Below are 21,530 nucleotides of genomic sequence, written 5' to 3' on the forward strand. Positions count from 1 at the left end.
CGCGGCACACTCCCGACCCCGAATTCAACTATACCGGCGTCATAGACACCGGTACAGTTGAATGCAATGATGGAGGATAGAGCGTCCCTCTCCCATCATTCCCCACTCTGCCTGCCGCTGACACTGCGGGTGCGCGATGACGTCATATCATCGCGCACCTGCAGTGTGACCGGGCAGGCAGACTGCATCTGCTGAGACCGGAGCCCGAAGCAGCGCGGGGCACGAGGTGAGAGGTGAGTAGAGTGTTTTTTTGTTTTTTTTATCAATGAGTGATGACTGGATTGTGGAGCTATGGGGGGGGGGTCGGCTGCATTCCATTCCATGGGCCTGTGCTGCATTATATTCTATGGGGCTGGCTGCATTCCATTCCATGGGCCTGTGCTGCATTATATTCTATGGGGCTGGCTGCATTCCATTCCATGGGCCTGTGCTGCATTATATTCTATGGGGCTGGCTGCATTCCATTCCATGGGCCTGTGCTGCATTATATTCTATGGGGCTGGCTGCATTCCATTCCATGGGCCTGTGCTGCATTATATTCTATGGGGCTGGCTGCATTTCCATTCCATGGGCTTGTGCTGCATTATATTCAATGGGGCTGGCTGCATTCCATGGGCCTGTGCTGCATTATATTCTATGGGGCTGGCTGCATTCCATTCCATGGGCCTGTGCTGCATTATATTCTATGGGGCTGGCTGCATTCCATTCCATGGGCTTGTGCTGCATTATATTCTATGGGGCTGGCTGCATTCCATTCCATGGGCCTGTGCTGCATTATATTCTATGGGGTCGGCTGCATTCCATTCCATGGGCCTGTGCTGCATTATATTCTATGGGGCTGGCTGCATTCCATTTTATGGGCCTGTGCTGCATTATATTCTATGGGGCTGTGCTGCATTACATTCAATGGGGGCTGTGCTGCATTACATTCTATGGGGGCTGGCTGTATTACAGTCTATGGGGGCTGTGCTGCATTACATTCTATGGGGCTGTGCTGCATTACATTCTATGGGGCTGTGCTGCATTACATTCTATGGGGCTGTGCTGCATTACATTCTATGGGGCTGTGCTGCATTACATTCTATGGGGGTTGAGCAGCATTACATTCTATGGGGGCTGGCTGTATTACATTCGATGGGGGCTGTGCTGCATTACATTCTATGGGGCTGTGCTGCATTACATTCTATGGGGCTGTGCTGCATTACATTCTATGGGGCTGTGCTGCATTACATTCTATGGGAGCTGTGCTGCATTAAATTCTATGGGGCTGGCTGCATTACATTCTATGGGGGCTGTGCTGTATTACATTCTATGGGGCTGGCTGCATTACATTCTATGGGGGCTGTGCTGTATTACATTCTATGGGGGCTGTGCTGTATTACATTCTATGGGGGCTGTGCTGCATTACATTCTATGTGGGCTGTGTTGCATTACATTCTATGGGGGCTGTGTTATATTACATTCTATGGGGGCTGTGTTGTATTACATTCTATGGGGGCTGTGTTGTATTACATTCTATGGGGGCTGTGTTGTATTACATTCTCTGGGGGCTGTGTTGTATTACATTCTATGGGGGCTGTGTTGTATTACATTCTATGGGGGCTGTACTGTATTATAGTCTGGGGGCTGTGCTGTATTACATTCTATGGGGACTGAGCTGTAATGCTGGATACAGCTGTAATTATGTTATATAGTCGTGTTACACTCCCCTCACTTCTTGTAGCCTACAAGTGTACAAAGATATTATACAGTCACCATGTGACAAGTGGGCCTGTGTGACTTCAAATGCCAGGGCTGAATTTTAGTCCCAGTCCGGCCCTGGCTAAGGCAACCATAAAATTCCTTCCGTTTTCACTGACTACCTTGCCTGCCTCAAGATGTACACTGCCCAGCCATGACTGAGTTTCTTGCTGCAAGTACTCAGCCAGTACTTCTGCGGTGTGTCTGTTGTTGCCCAAACACTTCATTGCCAATACAGCCTGCTGACGCTTGCCACTAGCTGTCCCATAATGGCACACCTGGTGTGCAACACTGGCAGCTGCAGATGGAGTGGTCGTGTGACTGCGCTCTGTGGACGAGCTTTCCCTTCTGGAGGAGGAGGAGGAGTGGTGTCGAACGCCTACTGCCAACTGTTTCCTAGACCGTGGGCTAGGCAGAACTGTCCCACTATGGCTGTCCCCTGTGGACCCTGCATCCACCACATTAACCCAGTGCGCCATGATGGACACGTAACGTCCCTGGCCATGCCTACTGGTCCATGCATCTGTTGTGAGGTGCACCTTTCTACTGACTGATTGCCTGAGTGCATGGACAATGCGGTCTTTGACATGCTGGTGGAGGGCTGGGATGGCTTTTCTCACAAAGAAGTGTTGACTGGGTAGGTCATAGCGTGGCACTGCATAGGCCATCAGGGCTTTGAAAGCTTCGCTTTCAACCAACCGGTAGGGCATCATCTCTAACGAGATTAGTCTAGCAATGTGGGCATTCAAACCCTGCGTACATGGATGAGAGGATGAGTACTTCCTTTTCCTAACAAGAGTCTCTTGTAGGGTGAGCTGGACTGGGGAGCTGCATATGGTGGAACTAGCGGTGGTGGCGGTGCTGGACATGGCGGATTGAGAGAGGGTTGGTGATGGTATTCTCGATGTTGGCCTACATACAGTGTTTCCTACCAATAACCTTGTGATTGCCTGACTGCTTTGGCCTTGCAATGATACCTCCACATTTGCTGCTGGTGGTGTCCTAACTGGTGGGCTTACAGTGAGGGAAGCAATGTAGCGTTGCTGACTACCTTCATTCTGAGCAGGTGCACCAACTGTACGGTACATTTGGTAGTTAGTCCAGGCTTGCAAGTGCATGCTGGTTAAATGTCTACGCATGCACATTGTATTTAAATTTTGGACATTCTTCCCTCTGCTAAAGGTCTTTGAGCATTTCTTACAGATAACTTTGCACTGATCATTCGGATCTTGGTTAAAAAACTCCCACACTGCACTCTTCCTACTATCGAATACCTTTTTAGGCATTGCACGTTGTGCTACTTTCACTGGATGGCCACGCTGTCCTAAAAGTGTTTTTGGTTTTGTCAAACGTTTTTGGCCAGATACGGGCCTGCCAGATGAAAGCTGTTGCAATGTAGATGCCTGCTGCGGATCATCCTCCTCCACTTCAGAGCTACTGCCAGTGGCACCCTGTTCCCCCAATGGCTGCCAATCTTGGTCAACAACTGGGTCATCTATCACCTCCTCTTCAATGTCATGTGCACCTTCCTCTGTGTCATCGTGTAAGGTGCTATAGCTTTCGGGATGGGGCACCATAGTCTCATCAGGGTCAGATTCTGGCTCAGTACACTGCGAGGGCAATGTAGTGATCTGAGTCAATGGAACAGCATAATAATCTAGCTGTGGCTGTGCATCTGTGCACTCCGTGTCCGATTCATCTTGTAATGGGCTGTTAACTATTTCCCTTTCTAACCCTAGCACGGTATGTGTAAAGAGCTCCATGGAGTAAACTGTAGTGTTGCCTGCCGCATCCTTCACTTTTGCTTTGGGTGAAGGACAGAAGGAAGCGACTTGTTCCTGACCGGGAGCATCCACTGACGACACGCTGCTTTTATATTTCGAACTTTCTGAAGAGGAGGCAAAAGAACTAGAGGCTGAGTCAGCAATGAAAGCCAAAACTTTTTCCTGCTGCTCCGGCTTTAAAAGCGGTTTTCCTACTCCCAGATAAGGGAGCCTTGGAGGCCTTGTGTAGCCAGACGATGACGCTGGCTCAACAACTCGAGCCTTAGGTGCTATTTTGCTTTTCCCACTAATACCAGATGCTCCACCACCACCATCATTACCAGCTGGCAATGACCGCCCACGGCCTCTTCCACCAGACTTCCTCATTTTTGGGGAAATGTAACCAAACTAACAACCGTTATATGGTACTGTAAAACAAGGTAGAAGGTGTATATAAACTTGTTGGCAATTTAAATCTCCCTTTTTTTTGGGGGGGAGACTGGAGCAAAAAACAGGTCCTGTGTATGTTAGGGCTAGCGGAAAGCACCGAGTAAATATAGAGGTTTTATTATAATTGATGCGTTCGCAGCCCGGGGTCTACCGTGCAGGAGAACCTGCTGCTAGCAAATGGCGGAACTATAAGGCGGTATGAGCTAACCCTGTTACTTCACAGAGTAGCTGAAACTCAAAGCACAGCGCCCTGTTTGACTTCACAGTGGCACAGGCTAACTACCCAACTGAGAGCAGTCAGTGGTCATGCATGCACACAAAACTCCTCACCGGAGGTGCTAGCATTCTAGGGGCTTATTTCAGCCAGGTCCCTGAATACATTCACACAAAATCTCCTCACCGGAGGTGCCAGCATTCTAGGGGCTTATTTCAGCCGGGTCCCTGAACACAAACTCACATGACCACACTGGCACAAAGCACATAACATAGAACAATACTAGCGCATGGCCGTGCGGCCATGCGAGCCTTAAATAGTTGCAGCACGTACAGGACCTTCCTAGAAGGACCAATGAGAGGCTGCCACAGAGCGTGAGCACCTAAAGGACCTTCCTGAAGGACCAATGGCCTTAGCTGCAGTATCTGATCATGTGACCCTCGATCTCCACTGAGAGATCTTACTCTGGGCATGCTCAGAACGAGAAAAGCAGGACTTAGTCCCAGAAGCGTCTGCTCGCCGCTGCCCAGCACTGACTTCCAATGGCAGAAGCAGGAAAAGCAGCAGTAACTCTTTGTACAGAGTCAGACTGAGAGAGACGATGGGACCAACGTCTCCGCTGAGCATGCTCCACTGCAGCAGGAGGAGAATGGGAGACTGCAGTGGAAATTCCCCCTGTGCAGAGGTGGAAACTCAACCCCTAACAATGTATTACACTACACAATGTAAAAGGCAAAATGTGGCTGCCAGATATACGACAAACAGAACTGACGTATATAAACTTGTTGGCAATTTAAATCTCCCTTTTTTTTGGGGGGGGGAGACTGGAGCAAAAAACAGGCCCTGTGTATTACACTACACAATGTAAAAGGCAGAACGTGGCCGGCAGATATACGACAAACAGAACTGATGTATATAAACTTGTTGGCAATTTAAATCTCCCTTTTTTTGGGGGGGGGGAGACTGGAGCAAAAAACAGGCCCTGTGTATTACACTACACAATGTAAAAGGCAGAACGTGGCTGGCAGATATACGACAAACAGAACTGACGTATATAAACTTGTTGGCAATTTAAATCTCCCTTTTTTTGTGGGGGAGACTGGAGCAAAAAACAGGCCCTGTGTATTACACTATACAATGTAAGTGGCAGAACGTGGCTGGAAGAGATATATATATATATATATATATATATATATATATATATATATATATGTATATATATATATATATAAGGACTGTACTACAATTTCAATCTCCCTACAATGATCTCAGGACAAGTATGGCAGACAGCAATAAAAAGGACTGCTGCACACAAAAGTGTGGACAAATAAACAATAGTACTGTGCAGAAAGGAGCAACAGGATTTTTGCTTTTAAAAAAGCAGTTGGTTTGCACAGCGGCGTACAAACAGCAATGCAGCTATCAGGGAGCCTTACAAGGCAGCATAATAAGCTACAGAGCTGATGCAGAAAAATCTAGCCTCCACTGTCCCTGCAAAGAAAAGGTGGTGTTAGACAGTGGGAATCGCTACAGCACAAGCGGTTTGGGGGTTAATCTTCACTCCCTAAGTATATCCCTGCTTCTGACGAAGCTGCAGCAACCTCTCCCTATGCTCAGATCGGCAGAAGTAAGATGGCGGTCGGCGTGCACGCCCCTTTATAGCCCCTGTGATGCTGCAGAAAGCAAGCTAATCAGTGTCATGCCCTTCTCTAAGATGGTGGGGACCGAGACCTATGTCATCACGCTGCCCACACTCTGCGTCCTCCTTCATTAGCTGAGAAATGGTGCTGAAAGCGTCATATGAAACACGACTTTTGCGCGAAGATCGCTGACCAAATGGCCGATCCCACACTGGGATCGGGTCGGGTTTCATGAAACCCGACTTTGCCGAAAGTTGGCGATTTTTGAATTTGTCCGATCCGTTTCGCTCAACCCTACCGGTAAATAGTGTTTGGAGATGTCACAGGTACCCTTCAACTACTAGAGATGAGTGAATCTTATTGAGTTCGAATTTGCTAGCTTTGATAATTTTGCCCACATAGCCTTAGTAATGTCAAAGTGGTAACAACACAAATGGCTGTAGGTAAACCTATGGTGGCTGGTGGTTACAAACAGCCTGCTTATTAACACATTGTGTTGTTGGACTTTTGGGGCTTTTTAAAATAAACAAGTCCCAAAAATTATGTTGTTTTATGGTTGCAGCTATATACAAACATACTGTGTATATGGAAGAAGCCAGAGTCCAACTGACTATCTGGCAATTCTGACAAATGCCAGATGGGTCGGTCTGGCCATAGGCCGCATCAACTGCAACTCTATTAGCGATATTGGCATCCTCAGTATGCCGTAACTGTTAATAACTGTGGCTGAGAACAGAACCTCCGCTCCGTGTGCCGTCATTTACGCTAACAGGCCGCAAGATACTTTTGACTTGTGGCCTGCTGGAGGCCGCCATCATGCAGGTGATGCTGGCAACGCAATGATATGTCACTGCATCGTGCTACCGGTATCCAATACAATATGTGATAAAGCAGCTGCTGCGGTAGATGTGGAGGCTCGATTAGGCTAATATAAAGTTTTTTAGGGATTTTTTTGTGAGATATAATGCCCATAATACTGTGGAGGGCCATCAGACTGTATAGGGGCTACAAGGGGGATTATTATGTTGTATGGAAGCTGTAAAGGGGTTCATCATACTATATTGGAGCTGTAGAGGCCTATCACATTTTATTGGAGCTGTGAGGGGGACCCTCATACTATATGGGGGCTGTGGGGGACCATAAACTGTATTGGGACTGTAAGGGAGATCATCATACCATATGCGTGCTGTGGGGGACCATCATACTATGTGGAAGGCTGTGGAGGGGCAATCATACTGTATTGGGGCTGTGGGAGACCATAATCTTATATGAGGTACTGTGAGTTGACCATCACACTGTATTGGAGATGTGAGGGGACTACCATACTGCATTGAGGCTGTGGGGGACCATATCATATATCATATATTTTGTGATCATCATACTGTGTGGGGCAATGTGAAGGAACAATAATACTTTGTGGTGGCTGAGGAAACCATTATATTATGTAGGGGAATGTGGTGTAAAAAGCATACTTTGTGAAGAGCTGTGGACCCAATCATGCTGTGAGGGGACCATTATACTTTGGGGGTATGATAAAAATATGTTTATGCTTTTGCCCTTCTCTCTTGTCCCGATGCCGTATGTTTTCAGTGCTTGTGTTTAGGTTGACATATGATGGTATTGCTACATGATTTAGTGTATTACCACCTCTTATATAGTGGTACTGCTACACAATCAGGTGTATTACCATGTCTTGTTCACGATATTATTATTAGTGTTGAGCGATACCTTCCGATATCGGAAAGTATCGGTATCGGAAAGTATCGGCCGATACCGTCAAAGTATCGGATCTAATCCGATACCGATACCCGATCCCAATGCAAGTCAATGGGACGAAAATATCGGAATTAAAATAAACCCTTTCTTTCCTTGTAGGTTCATTCTACATGAAGGAAAACAACTAAGAATAATGTAGGATGTATTGAGGGAGGTGGCGGAGACATTAAAGGCACAGAGGTTTATCCCAATCAAATAGAATAGCAGGATTTTGGGTTTTTTTTATGACGTTCGGCGTTAGAAAGATTTTGACTATGTTATTTTTTTTTTTTATTTTGTCAGATATTGATGTTTCACTACTTCCACGACCATCACCTTCTTTTTTACTTCTCCCACACTTTCTTCTTCATTATCCTCATCATCAGCTTCTTTGACATCCACTATCTTCACCTTATTCATCTTCTTCTTCATCTTCTACCTATAATTTTTTTTTTTTACACTGTTCATATTCTTTTTATTTAACTATTATCTTCTTCATATTCAACTTCTTCATCATATTCTTATTTGTGACAGGCATTCCCGTAGTTGTTATCTATAAAAGTTTGAAGATTACACCTTCCGTTCTGCCTGTCACAAAAGAGTTACATTTGTCTGCGTTCAGTTTGGCCTGCAGCATCAGGCTTTATCCAGGGGCACCACGAGGAGCAACGGACTCACCCCCATACACTGCTTAGTCTTCTTCTGCTTATAATTTAGATAATATCTTTTGCTCTGATATTTAGTGTTATGCTTAATGTTCTTCTGCTCTTTGTTCTGCAGCCTCTTGTTCTTCTGCTTCTCGGTCTCCCATGTCGTCGTCGTCTCCAGGGTCGTTGTCTCCAGGGTCGTCGTCATCGGGGTGGTCTTCAGGGTCATCGTCTCCAGGGTCGTCGTCATCTCAGTGGTTGTCGTCTCTGGTGTCGTCGTCATCTTAGGGGTGGTCTTCCGGGTCGTCGTCTTTAGGGTCTTGAACTTGGAACTGTAGCAGAAGGTACAAGAAGGCTGAGAAAATGCCGAGAAACAGCTGAAGGAACTGGAACTTGGATGGCTACCCGAAGCTCCATGAGCTAATGGAACTACCGAGGACCAGCTGACATTACTGGAACCCGGTTACTAAGCAGGAGGTACCCGTGCCTGAAAGCACTACCAAGGACCACCTGACGTTGGTGGAACTCGGATACCCAGAGGGAGGCACCTAAGCCAAAGGCTCTGCCCGGAACCAGCTGACGGTACTGGAACCAGGATGGGGAGCAGAAGGTACAAGAGCAAAAGACACTGCCGAGAACCAGCTGACGGTACTGGAACCCGGATGGGTAGCCGAAGGTCCAAGAGCCAATGGAACTACCGAGGACCAGCTGACGTTACTGGAACCCGGTTACTAAGCAGGAGGTACCCGTGCCTGAAAGCACTACCAAGGACCACCTGACGTTGGTGGAACTCGGATACCCAGAGGGAGGCACCTAAGCCAAAGGCTCTGCCCGGAACCAGCTGACGGTACTGGAACCAGGATGGGGAGCAGAAGGTACAAGAGCAATAGACACTGCCGAGAACCAGCTGACGGTACTGGAACCCGGATGGGTAGCCGAAGTTCCAAAAGCCAATGGAACTACCGAGGACCAGCTGACGTTACTGGAACCCGGTTACTAAGCAGGAGGTACCCGTGCCTGAAAGCACTACCAAGGACCACCTGACGTTGGTGGAACTCGGATACCCAGAAGGAGGCACCTAAGCCAAAGGCTCTGCCCAGAACCAGCTGACGGTGCTGGAACCAGGATGGGGACCTATTCAAGCTTGTCTTCCTAGAGCCCCAACTAGCGGTGTTGGAGCAAAGGGTCAGAAGGGGGAGCAGAGTGTAGGCCGAAGCCTTCACTGGAGGCATTTGTAGGTCTGTTGTGTCTGCGTGGCTGTTGCAGGACACGTTGCCGGCTACACAGCAGGGGAACAGCTGGCGGTGCTGAACCCCACTGACACATTGGCGAGGTGTTTTTCTCTGTGCAGCCAGCACTTCGGGGCACCAACTGGTGGTGTTAGAGCCCTGGCTCTGCAGGGGGAGCAGAGTGTAGGCCGAAGCCTAATTGAACCAATTTTAAAGGTAACCTTTAACCCCCCCCTCAGGTGTTACAAACTAGAAGAGCCACGCCTTATGCAGCAGTAGTGCTGCACAAGTCAAAGGTTGCTCTTTTAATTTTGTTCCTTGCACAAGCTGAATGAAACACGTACAACATTTTGGTCCTTATACAGTCAATCTGTCTTGGAGGCGGGAGTTCCCTTCGTAATGAGATGCAGCACAGCTGGCAAAAATACCACCTTGGTGCTTGGCGCGGCCTCCTGAGCATCGCATTTTGATGTACAGGAGTCTGCGTTGTTGCGTTATCCCTTGGCCATGCGCTGCCCGTCTTCTGACATCATTTCATGTCGGCTGGTGCGGTTCGCGATGTCCATGAATCCCAGCCCCGCAGTGTCTTTACAGTGTTTCACACTGCGGGGCTGGGATTCATGGCCTGGCGCAGTACATATGTTCGCCTCTTGCTCGTGTCCTTACACCTGCTACAGACTGTGTGGCGTCAGCTGATCCCTTATCGCATGCCACGGCCATGAAGCCGCACAGTCTGAAGAAGGCGGAAGGAGCTGAGTGACAGCCTGGCGAAGATATGCACTGCTCATGCCCGTCAATCACACCCTCGCAGTCAAAATAAATAAGACACCGAGGGGCGTTGTGTTGGGCAGGGCGGCCGCAGAGGCGCAGCCAGCCAAACAATGATGCCAGAAGACGGGCAGCGCTACAAAGGGGGTTGCAGCGTGTAATTACAAAGGAAAGTCACACCTCAGGGACGGTTTAATGGTCACAGAGGACACATTTTAGACGTGTTCTGTTCCACGGGTGCAAGGAGAATAAGTTTCTGAGCCACCTTGCACACATGCAGCATTACTGCTGTACAAGGTGGCTGTGAAACATACAAACGCCTGGGGGAGGGGGGACAAGTTCCCTTCAATTTCAGTTCTTGTGTCTGCGTGGCTGTTGCAGGACACGATGCCGGCTACACAGCAGGGGAACAGCTGGCGGTGAAGAACCCCACTGACACATTGGCTGGTGTTTTTCTCTGTGCAGCTAGCAGTAACGGGCCCCAACTGGCGGTGTTAGAGCCCAGGGTCAGCAGGAGGAGAGGGAGCAGAGTGTAGGCCGAAGCCTGCACTGGCGGCAGCTTTGTGTCTGCGTGGCTGTTGCAGGACACGTTGCCGGCTACACAGCAGGGGTACAGCTGGCGTTGCTGAACCCCACTGACACATTGGCTGGTGTTTTTCTCTGTGCAGCTAGCACATCTGGGCGCCAACTGGCGGTGTTAGAGCCCAGGGTCAGCAGGAGGAGCATAGTGTAGGCCGAAGCCTGCACTGGAGCAAGTTGAAAGGGAACCTTTAACCCCCCCCCCAGGGGTTTGTAGCTGAAAGAGCCATATTGTACAGCACTAATGCTGGAAAAGGTAAACTTAGCTCTTTTAATTATGGTCCTTGCAAACGCTGAACTTGACACTTGTGAAATGTGTCCCCTCACACCGTTAAACCGTCCGGTCGGAGGGACTTTCCTTTGTCATGTGACGCAGCACAGCTGTCATTCTTACCCCCTTGGCGCCGTGCGCCGCCTCCTCAGCGTTGTTTGAATCTGTCCCGGAGCCTGCGCTGTTATGTTAGCCCTTGTCCATGCACACATTTTGCGCTGCCCATCTTCTGACATCATTTGGTGTCAGGCTGGCTGCGCCTGTGCGGCTGCGCTGGCCAAGATCCCGCCTCGCTGTGTCATCTAATGTAATCACTCTGCGGACCTGTGATCCATGGGCATGCGCAGTGCATATCCTTGCCTCTCACTCCCCTCCTTCCAGCTTCTTCAGACTGTGCGGCGTCATGGCCGTGGCATGCTATTAGGGATCAGCTGACGGCGCATAGTCTGAAGAAGGCTGAGGGAGATGAGAGAGAGGCGGATGTTAAGATATGCACTGCGCATGTCCATGGATCACAGGCCCGCAGTGGGATTAAATCAGAAGACACTACGAGGCGGGATCTCGTCCAGCGCGGCCGCACAGGCGCAGCCAGCCAAGGCGGTAAGAATGACAGCTGTGCTGCGTCACATGACAAAGGAAATTCCCTCCGACCGGACGGTTTAACGGTGTGAGGGGACACATTTCATAAGTGTCAAGTTCAGCGTGTGCAAGGAGCACCACAAAAAGAGCCACTTTTTCCTTTTGCATCATTATTACTGCTGCACAAGGTGGCTCTTTCAGTAACAAATGCCTTGGGGGGGGGGGACAGGTTCCCTTAAATTTAAGTTGTTGTCCTGCGTGGCGGTCGCATGACACGTTGCCGTATACACAGCAGGGGAGCAGCAGGCATTACTGAACCCCACTAACACATTGGCGAGGTGTTTGGCTCTGTGCGGACAGCACTTCAGGACAACAACTAGCGGTGTTGAAGCCCAGGGACAGCAGGAGGAGGAGGTGGAGGAGATAGGAGGGATTGCCACACACATAGCTGGGGAACAGCTGACGTTACTGAACCCCAATAACAGAGGAGCGACTGTTGACTGTGCGTACAGCACTACCAGGCAACAACTAGCGGTGTTGGAGCCCAGGGACAGCAGGAGGAGGAGGTGGAGGAGATAGGAGGGATTGCCACACACACAGCTGGGGAACAGCTGACGTTACTGAACCCCAATAACAGAGGAGCGACTGTTGACTGTGCGAATAGCACTACCAGGCAACAACTAGCGGTGTTGGAGCCCAGGGACAGCAGGAGGAGCAGAGGAACACAGTGTAGGCCGAAGCCTGATTGGAGTAAGTCGAAAGGGAACCTTTAACCCCCCCAAGGCGTTTGTAGCTGAAAGAGCCAGCTTGTGCAGCACAAAGGATGCAAAAGGAAAAGGTGGCTCTTTTCATTATGCTCCTTGCAAACACAGAACTAAACACTTATAAAATGTGTCCCCTGATACCGTGAGACCGTCCCGGAGGTGGGACTTTCCTTCGTAATATGACGCAGCACAGCTGTCATTCCTACCCCCTTGGCGCCATGCCCCGGCTCCTCAGCGTTGTTTGATTCCGTCCCGGAGCCTGCGCTGTTATGTTATCCCTTGGCCAGGCACACTTAGCGCTGCCCATCTTCTGACATCATTTGGTGTCAGGCTGGCTGCACCTGTGCGGCCGCGCTGGCCGAGAGCCCGCCTCCCAGTGTCGTCTAATGTAATCCCATCGCGGGCCTGGGATCCGTGGCCATGCGCAGTGCATATCCTCGCCTCTCACTCCCCTCCCTACGGCTTTTTCAGACTGTGCGGCGTCACGGCCGTGGCATGCTATTAGGGATCAGCTGACGGTGCACAGTCTGAAGAAAGTGTAGGGAGATGAGTGAGAGGCGGAGGTTCAGATATGCACTGCGCATGTCCATGGATCTCAGGCCCCCAGTGGGATTAAATCAGAAGACACTGCGAGGCGGGCTTTCGGCCAGCGCGGCCGCACAGGCGCAGTCAGCCTGACACCAAATGATGTCAGAAGAGGGGCAGCGCTAAGTGTGCCTGGCCAAGGGATAACATAACAGCGCAGGCTCCGGGACGGAATCAAACAACGCTGAGGAGCCGGGGCACGGCGCCAAGGGGGCAGGAATGACAGCTGTGCTGCGTCATATTACAAAGGAAAGTCCCACCTCCGGGACGGTTTTACGGTATCAGTGGACACATTTTATAAGTGTTAAGTTCTGCGTGTGCAAGGAGCTAAACAAAAATAGCTACCTTTTCCTTGTGCAGCATTACTGCTGCACAAGGTGGCTCTTTCAGTAACAAACGCCTTGGGGGGGGGACAGGTTCCCTTACATTTCAGTTGTGTCAGCGTGGCAGTCGCAGGACACATTGCCGGGTACACAGCTGGGGATCAGCTGACGTTACTGAAACCCAATAACACTGGGTCGTATGTTTTGACTGTGCAGACAGCACTTCTGAGCCTCAACTGGCGGTGTTGGAGCCCAGGAATTAAAGTTCAGGTGGTAGAAAGATGAACACAACAGGAGACCTGGATACTGTAGACAGTCACCTAATTATTTAATCAGGAAGAGGAGTGGCAAATTCCTGCGAGATCCAGGCCTTGTTCATTTTCAGGAAAGTAAGCTGGTCAACGTTATTGGAGGATAGTCGCATGCGACGGTCAGTTAGTACACCACCTGCAGCACTAAAGACGCGTTCCGATAATAAACTAGCCGCAGGGCAAGCCAGCACCTCCAATGCATACTGGCTTAGCTCTGGCCATGTATCCAGCTTTGAGACCCAAAACTTGAAAGGTGAAGAGCCGTCTGGGAGTACAGCAAGAGGGCAAGACATGTAGTCTGTCACCATCTGACGGAACCGTTGCCTCCTGCTGACTGGAGCCGTCTGTGATGGTGTAGACTTTTGTGGCGGGCACAAAAAACTGTGCCACAGTTGGGCCATACTGGTCTTGCCTTGGGTAGAGGCACTGCTTCTGCTCCCTCTTTGTGCAGAGCCTCCTCCACTGCCTGGACGCACTGAGCTGCTTTGTAATGCACTAGCAGCACTTCTCTCAGTTGGAATGGAGAAGATGATGTAATTCACCAGTGTGTCTTGGTACTCCCGCATTTTTCGCTCCCGGTTCAACGGTGTGATGAGGCTTTCTAAGTTGTCCCGGTAGCGAGGATCGAGGAGGGTGAACACCCAATAATCAGACATGTTGAGAATGTGGGCAATGCGTCGGTCGTTTCTCAGGCACTGCAGCATGTAATCCACCATGTGCTGCAGACTGCCAACTGGCCAAGAAACGCTGTCCCCTGCTGGAGGCGTGATCTCTGCCCGCTCGTCATCACCCCACCCTTGCTGTACACACTGAGTACTGGACAATTGTGTAACTCCCTCCTCTGGACGGATGTCTTCCTCCTCCATTGACTCCTCCTCATCCTCCTCACAAAGTGTCCCCTGCCTACGTGTTTGTGAGGAACCACGTGGCGCTGACTGTCCAGAAGATGATGGAAATGGTGAATCCTCATCCTCCACCTCTTCCACAACATCATCCCTTAGCGCTTGCAGTGATTTTTCAAGCAGGCAGATAAGGGGGACAGTCATGCTGACTAGTGCATCATCTGCACTCGCCATCCGCGTGGAATAATCGAAGGGACGCAAAACCTGGCAGACGTCCTTCATAGTGGCCCACTCTGTGGTTGTGAAGTCTGAACGGCACAGAGTGTGACTTCTTTGCGCCTGATGCAGCTGGTACTCCATTACAGCTTGCTGCTGCTCACACAACCGCTCCAACATATGTAACGTGGAATTCCACCTGGTAGGTAGGTCACATATGATGCGATGTTCCGGCAGGCGGTGTCGGCGCTGCAGAGCCGCAATGCGCGATTTTGCCGTGCTGGAACGCCGCAAGTGAGCACACTCTAGGCGGACCTCGTGCAGCAGTGCATCAAGATCCGGATAGTCCCTCAAAAAACTCTGCACGACCAAATTGAGCACATGTGCCAGACATGGGATGTGAGTGAGGTTGCCGAGGCCCAGAGCTGCCACCAGATTTCGGCCATTATCACACACTTCCATGCCTGGCTGGAGATTCGCTGGCACAAACCACACATCGCTCTCCTGCTTGATGGCATTCCAGAGCTCCTGCGCTGTGTGGCTTCGATTCCCCAAAGAAATTAATTTCAAGACGGCCTGTTGACGTTTGGCCACGGCTGTGCTCATGTCGGTCGTAACAGGTAAACGTTCATCACGGGTCCATGTGGAGGTGGACTGTGACGGCTCCTGCAGCGATGATTCTGAGGAACTGGTGTAAGAGGAGGAGTCAATGACGGCATTCAGTAGCGCATGTTTTATGTGTCCCTCCACATGCTTGCAGGGCAGGGACAGCTTGCCTGCTGAAGTAAAAGCGGATGGGCACATTGTACTGTGGGACTGCCAATGACATCAAGTCACGGAAGCTGTCAGTCTCCACCAGCCTGAATGACAGCATTTCCAGTGACAGAAGTTCGGCAATGCCTGCAGTCAGAGCCTGTGCTCGTGGGTGGTTTGACGAGAAAGGCCGCCTTTTCTCCCATGCCTGTACTACCGATAGCTGTAGACTGGGCTGGGAGTGTGTGGATGACTGGGAAAGTGGTGCTGCGGGTGGAATTACAGTGGGTCTCTGGACAACAGGGCCAGAGGTTCTTCCACGGTGATCCTGGGAGGAAGCCGAACCAACTGCGTGTGAGCTGGAGGAAGAGGCAACACGAGCTGAAGAGGTGGTAGCTGCCGCTGTTGGTTGGCCTAGCTCTTCAGTGTGTTTTTCTAACTCCGCCGCGTGCCTGTTGCGCACATGTTTCCACATGTTGGAGGTATTGAGGTTGCTGACATTTCGACCTCTTTTGACTTTGTGATGACACACCTTGCATTTGACATAGCAAATGTCATCTGCAACTGTGTCAAAAAAGGGCCAGACACTGCAAGTCTTGGGAGCGCCCTTTTTGGCTTTTGGAACAGACATGCTCCTAACGGGTGCCAAAGTGGAGGCTACAGGCTGCGCAGTCTTCCCTCTCCCTCTACCTCTTTGGCCCATTCTAGGAATCTCTTCCTCGGAGCTGCTCCCACCACCTTCCTGTCCCTCACGCCACGATGGGTCAAGGACCTCATCATCTACACTACCCTCTGCCACCAACTGCTCCTCCTGGGTAATCTCAGCAGCAGAGCATGCACCAGAAAGTGGCACCTGAGTGTCATCATCAGCGGATGTGGCCTGCGATGTGGTGACCGGAGGCACTGGCCCACCCGCCTCTTCAGAGTCAGAGAGAAAAAGCTGTTGGGCATCACTGCACCCTGCCTCTTCTTCCATTTCTCCAATGCTGCTTGGCTGGCCCCCTGTTTCCAAGCCAAGAGATTCAGAGAACAGAAGTAGAGACGGCTCCTGTCCTGGGCTCTCTGTCCGCCTGGCCAATTTGGCAGGTGGTGAAGAGACAGATGGCTGCTCTCCAGTGCTCTGTGTCTGAGAGGATGTGGCACTAATTGAAGTCGATGCGTTAGCTGCCATCCATCCGACAACGGCTTCAATTTGGTCTTCACGCAGCAGCGGTGTACGGCGCTCTGCGACAAAGCTGCGCATGAAGGACTGTTCCCTGGTGAAACTGGGTGCTGAGGAGTCACCGGTGCCCGCAGCAGGCACAGAATCCCCACGTCCTCTCCCTGCTCCGCGCCCATGCCCACGTGCCTTACTCCCTGCCTTCTTCATCTTGGTTGACTGATAAAGATAAGCAGAAAAGTACTAACGGCTTTGTGTGCTTATTCCTGAAAAGCTCCGAGTCCTAACAGGTATAGGAAACACTAATTTTCTAAAGTGTGGACTAGACTTTAATATGAGCTAATGTGGCCTACACAAATGTAAAGTGGTGTGTTTGGTGAACTTTATTATTTATTTATTTTTGGGGGGCTGAACTGACAACAGAGAGAGCTGCAGTCACACGGAGACCGTGCAGACAGCCATAAACGGCGCTGCAAGGCCCAAAAAACCTCCTCTACTTTATCCTATGTAGTGTTTTTCCACAAGTTAGCTGGATACGGTTGGAAAAACACTAATAGGAATTTTTTGAAAAAATGTGCAGCAGCCTGCACTACTTAAAACAAAAGGAAAATTGATTTTACGATATGACGCAGTGAAGAACCCTGAGCTGGATACAACCAGGCTATGGCTGCTCACAGACTACAGGGCGAGCTGCAGTCACACGGAGACCGTGCAGACAGCCGTTAACGGCGCTGCAAGGCCCAAAAAACCTCCTCTACTTTATCCTATGTAGTGTTTTTCCACAAGTTAGCTGGATACGGGTGGAAAGACACTAATAGGAATTTTTTGAAAAAATGTGCAGCAGCCTGTACTACTTAAAACAAAAGGAAAATTGATTTTACGGTATGATGCAGTGAACAACCCTGAGCTGGATACAACCAGGCTATGGCTGCTCACAGACTACAGGGCGAGCTGCAGTCACACAGAGACCGTGCAGACAGCCGTTAACGGCGCTGCAAGGCCCAAAAAACCTCGTCTACTTTATCCTATGTAGTGTTTTTCCACAAGTTAGCTGGATACGGGTGGAAAGACACTAATAGGAATTTTTTGAAAAAATGTGCAGCAGCCTGCACTACTTAAAACAAAAGGAAAATTGATTTTACGGTATGACGCAGTGAACAACCCTGAGCTGGATACAACCAGGCTATGGCTGCTCACCGACTACAGGGCGAGCTGCAGTCACATGGAGACCGTGCAGACAGCCGTTAACGGCGCTGCAAGGCCCAAAAAACCTCCTCTACTTTATCCTATGTAGTGTTTTTCCACAAGTTAGCTGGATACGGGTGGAAAGACACTAATAGGAATTTTTTGAAAAAATGTGCAGCAGCCTGCACTACTTAAAACAAAAGGAAAATTGATTTTATGGTATGACGCAGTGAACAACCCTGAGCTGGATACAACCAGGCTATGGCTGCTCACAGACTACAGGGTGAGCTGCAGTCACACGGAGACCGTGCAGACAGCCGTAAACGGCGCTGCAAGGCCCAAAAAACCTTCTCTACTTTATCCTATGTAGTTTTTTCCACAAGTTAGCTGGATACGGGTGGAAAGTCACTAATAGGAATTATTAGAAAAAATGAGCAGCAGACTACACTGCTTGAAAAAAAAAAAAAAAGAACAGTATGAGGCAATGAACCACCCTCCCTGAACTGAATACAACCAGCTATGGATGGCCTATGGCTGCACACAGACTAGAGAGTGGGCTGCACTCACACACACACACACACACACACACACACACACACACACAGACCTTGCAGATCGCTGTGAAAACAGCGCTGCAAGGCAAAAGCAAGGTGATTAGTAGGTGAACACAGCGGTTGCTAAATTAGCCTTGGAAAAGCACAAAGAAGCAAATCGCTATCTCTAAACTGGCCCTCAGTCAGCAAACAGCGTCCTGTCACTAAAGGTACCTTCACACGAAACGACGCTGCAGCGATAGCGACAACGATGCCGATCGCTGCAGCGTCGCTGTTTGATCGCTGGAGAGCTGTCACACAGACTGCTCTCCAGCGACCAACGATGCCGAGGTCCCCGGGTAACCAGGGTAAACATCGGGTTGCTAAGCGCAGGGCCGCGCTTAGTAACCCGATGTTTACCCTGGTTACAAGCGTAAAAGTAAAAAAAAAAAAACAGTACATACTTACATTCGCGTCCCCCGGCGTCCGCTTCCTGCACTGACTGACTGACTGAGCGCTGGCAGTAGCAGGGCACAGCGGTGACGTCACCGCTGTGCTGTGCTTTCACTTTCACTTTGCGGCACTCAGTTAGTGTCGGAAGCAGACGGCGGGGGATGCGAATGCAAGTATGTACTGTTTGGTTTTTTTACATTTTACACTGGTAACCAGGGTAAACATCGGGTTACTAAGCGCGGCCCTGCGCTTAGTAACCCGATGTTTACCCTGGTTACCAGTGTAAAATATCGCTGGTATCGTTGCTTTTGCTGTCAAACACAACGATACACGGCGATCGGACGACCAAATAAAGTTCTGAACTTTATTCAGCGACCAGTGACATCACAGCAGGATCCTGATCGCTGCCGCCTGTCAAACTAAACGATATCGCTAGCCAGGACACTGCAACGTCATGGATCGCTAGCGATATCGTTACAAAGTCATTTCGTGTGAAGGTACCTTAACTGAATTCACAGCAGAGTGAGCGAAAAATGGCGCCAGCGACTTTTAAACTGCATCATGACATCATTTCAGCAGCCAATCACAGCCTTGCCAGTAGTTTCATGCCCTCCATGCTGAACAGGATGTGCCCACACTTGGAATCATTCTCATTGGCTGAATTCGTGCAGTTTGAATCTGGGAACTTCCGATTCCGGTATCCGATACGAGGCAAGTATCGGAATCCCGGTATCGGAATTCCGATACCGCAAGTATCGGCCGATACCCGATACTTGCGGTATCGGAATGCTCAACACTAATTATTATTATTTATTATTTTAGTGCCGTTTATTCCATATCACTTTACATGTGAAGAGGGGTATACATAATAAAAGAGAAGTACAATAATCTTAATCAATACAAGTCATGACTGATACATAAGGAGAGAGGACCCTGCCCGCGAGGGCTCACAATATACAAGGGATGGGTGAGAATACAGTTGGCAAGGGTAGAGCTGGTCATGCAGTGGTTTGGTCTATCAGTGGTTACTGCAGGATGTAGGCTTGTCAGAAGAGGTAGGTCTTCAGGTTCTTTTTGAAGGTTTCCACGGTAGGTGAGAGTCTGATATGTTGGAGTAGAGAGTTCCAGAGTATGGGGGATGCACGGGAGAAATCTTGTATGTGATTGTGGGAAGAGGAGCTAAGAGGAGAGTAGAGAAGGGGATCTTGCGAGGATCGGAGGTTGCATGCAGGTGAGTACCGGGAGACTAGGTCACAGATGTATGGAGGGGATAGGTTGTGGATGGCTTTGTATGTCATGGTTAGGGTTTTGAACTGGAGTCGTTGGGTAATGGGGATCCAGTGCAGGGATTGACAGAGGGGAGAGGCTGGGGAATAACATGGGCAGCAGAGTTTAGAATAGATTGGATATATATAGATATAATGTTATATTGTCTTTCTTATCCTTTAATCTGCTAAATGTATAGATTGCTATTTGGTGTGGGACAGCGTATATATAGGGACAGAATAGTACTGAAGTTTGTCCACTAGATGGAATACCTTAGAATAAGTGTACGTAGTACTAAAAAGGGGTTCCACACAGTTAGGTACTAGTTAATGTAGGAGGGGTAAGCTGCAGCTAAGAGAGGGGGAACTTCCTCATTGGGGCAGAATGGCCTGGGTGCCCAAACAGTCCCCACTGGCTTAAGTGCCCAGGACAATAGCAGCTACCATGCAACGTTCTTTTATTAAGAGAAAAAGTCCAGCCATCCACAGCATTGGGCTGGAGCAGCAGAAGCCAGTAAAGCAGCAGGAAAGGAGAAAAACAGGACAGTGGGGGGGCACAGATGGCCCTGGGATGTGGCAGCTTATAGCATGGGCAGATGCCCTCAGTACCAGGGTGAAACGGTTCCTGGGGGAGCTTACAGAAGCAACGAGCCTGAAACAGGAGGACGTTGGGTCACTGCAAAGCACAGTACTGAAGTGCAGGTTACTCGCCAGGTGGCAACTAGCTTCAGAGATAGAAACTCTCTTGTCTGGGGCAAAACAGATTAAGGAATTCCTAACCGTGGCAGAGCTGAATTGGGAGGACACTGAGGAACTGTGCGGCATGGTCCGACCTTGGTATGTGTTGTGTGACAGGAAGGAAGGTGCAGGGAAAGAAGAGGAGATGTGTAATGCGTATTCTGTTGAAAATGCTGTGAAGACTCTGGATGTGCTGCGTAAAGCTAACAGTAAAGTTGTTTATTTGAAAGTTGAAAAGGACTGTGTCTCAATCTTTATTACACCGACTGATGAGAACCTACAGCGAAACAGAGGTGAACCTGATGGCGCAGAGAGTGGAGCTACAGGTACACAAAGTAATGGACAATGTTTTCATGTATTGTGAGACTATTGCACAGTTACACCAGAGAGTTTGGCCATGACTATGGCCCTGGTCCAGTCCCTTGCAGAACTACAATACTGTGTGGTAGAACCATCATGCTGTGTAAGGTGCTGTGGTGGGACCATCATTCTGTGTGAGGGAACCAAAATACTTAGTGGGGGGCTGTGGAGACCATTATACTGTGTGGGGGACTGTGGTGGGACCATTATCCTCTGTATTACTGTGTTACATTTTGCAGGGACGAGTTGTAAAAGTGGTGGACTGTACTATTGTGCTCCTACCACTGAAGACACCAATCGTGCTGTGCTGTGTATTACAAAGTGGATAGTGTCATGCATTTTTAGTGTGTGTCATGACATAGACTGGAATATGGTATAGTTTAAGTATTGTTAATATAGTTTGCAGAG

The sequence above is a fragment of the Ranitomeya variabilis genome, chromosome 3 (assembly GCF_051348905.1).
Source record: "Ranitomeya variabilis isolate aRanVar5 chromosome 3, aRanVar5.hap1, whole genome shotgun sequence".
NCBI lineage: Eukaryota > Metazoa > Chordata > Amphibia > Anura > Dendrobatidae > Ranitomeya > Ranitomeya variabilis.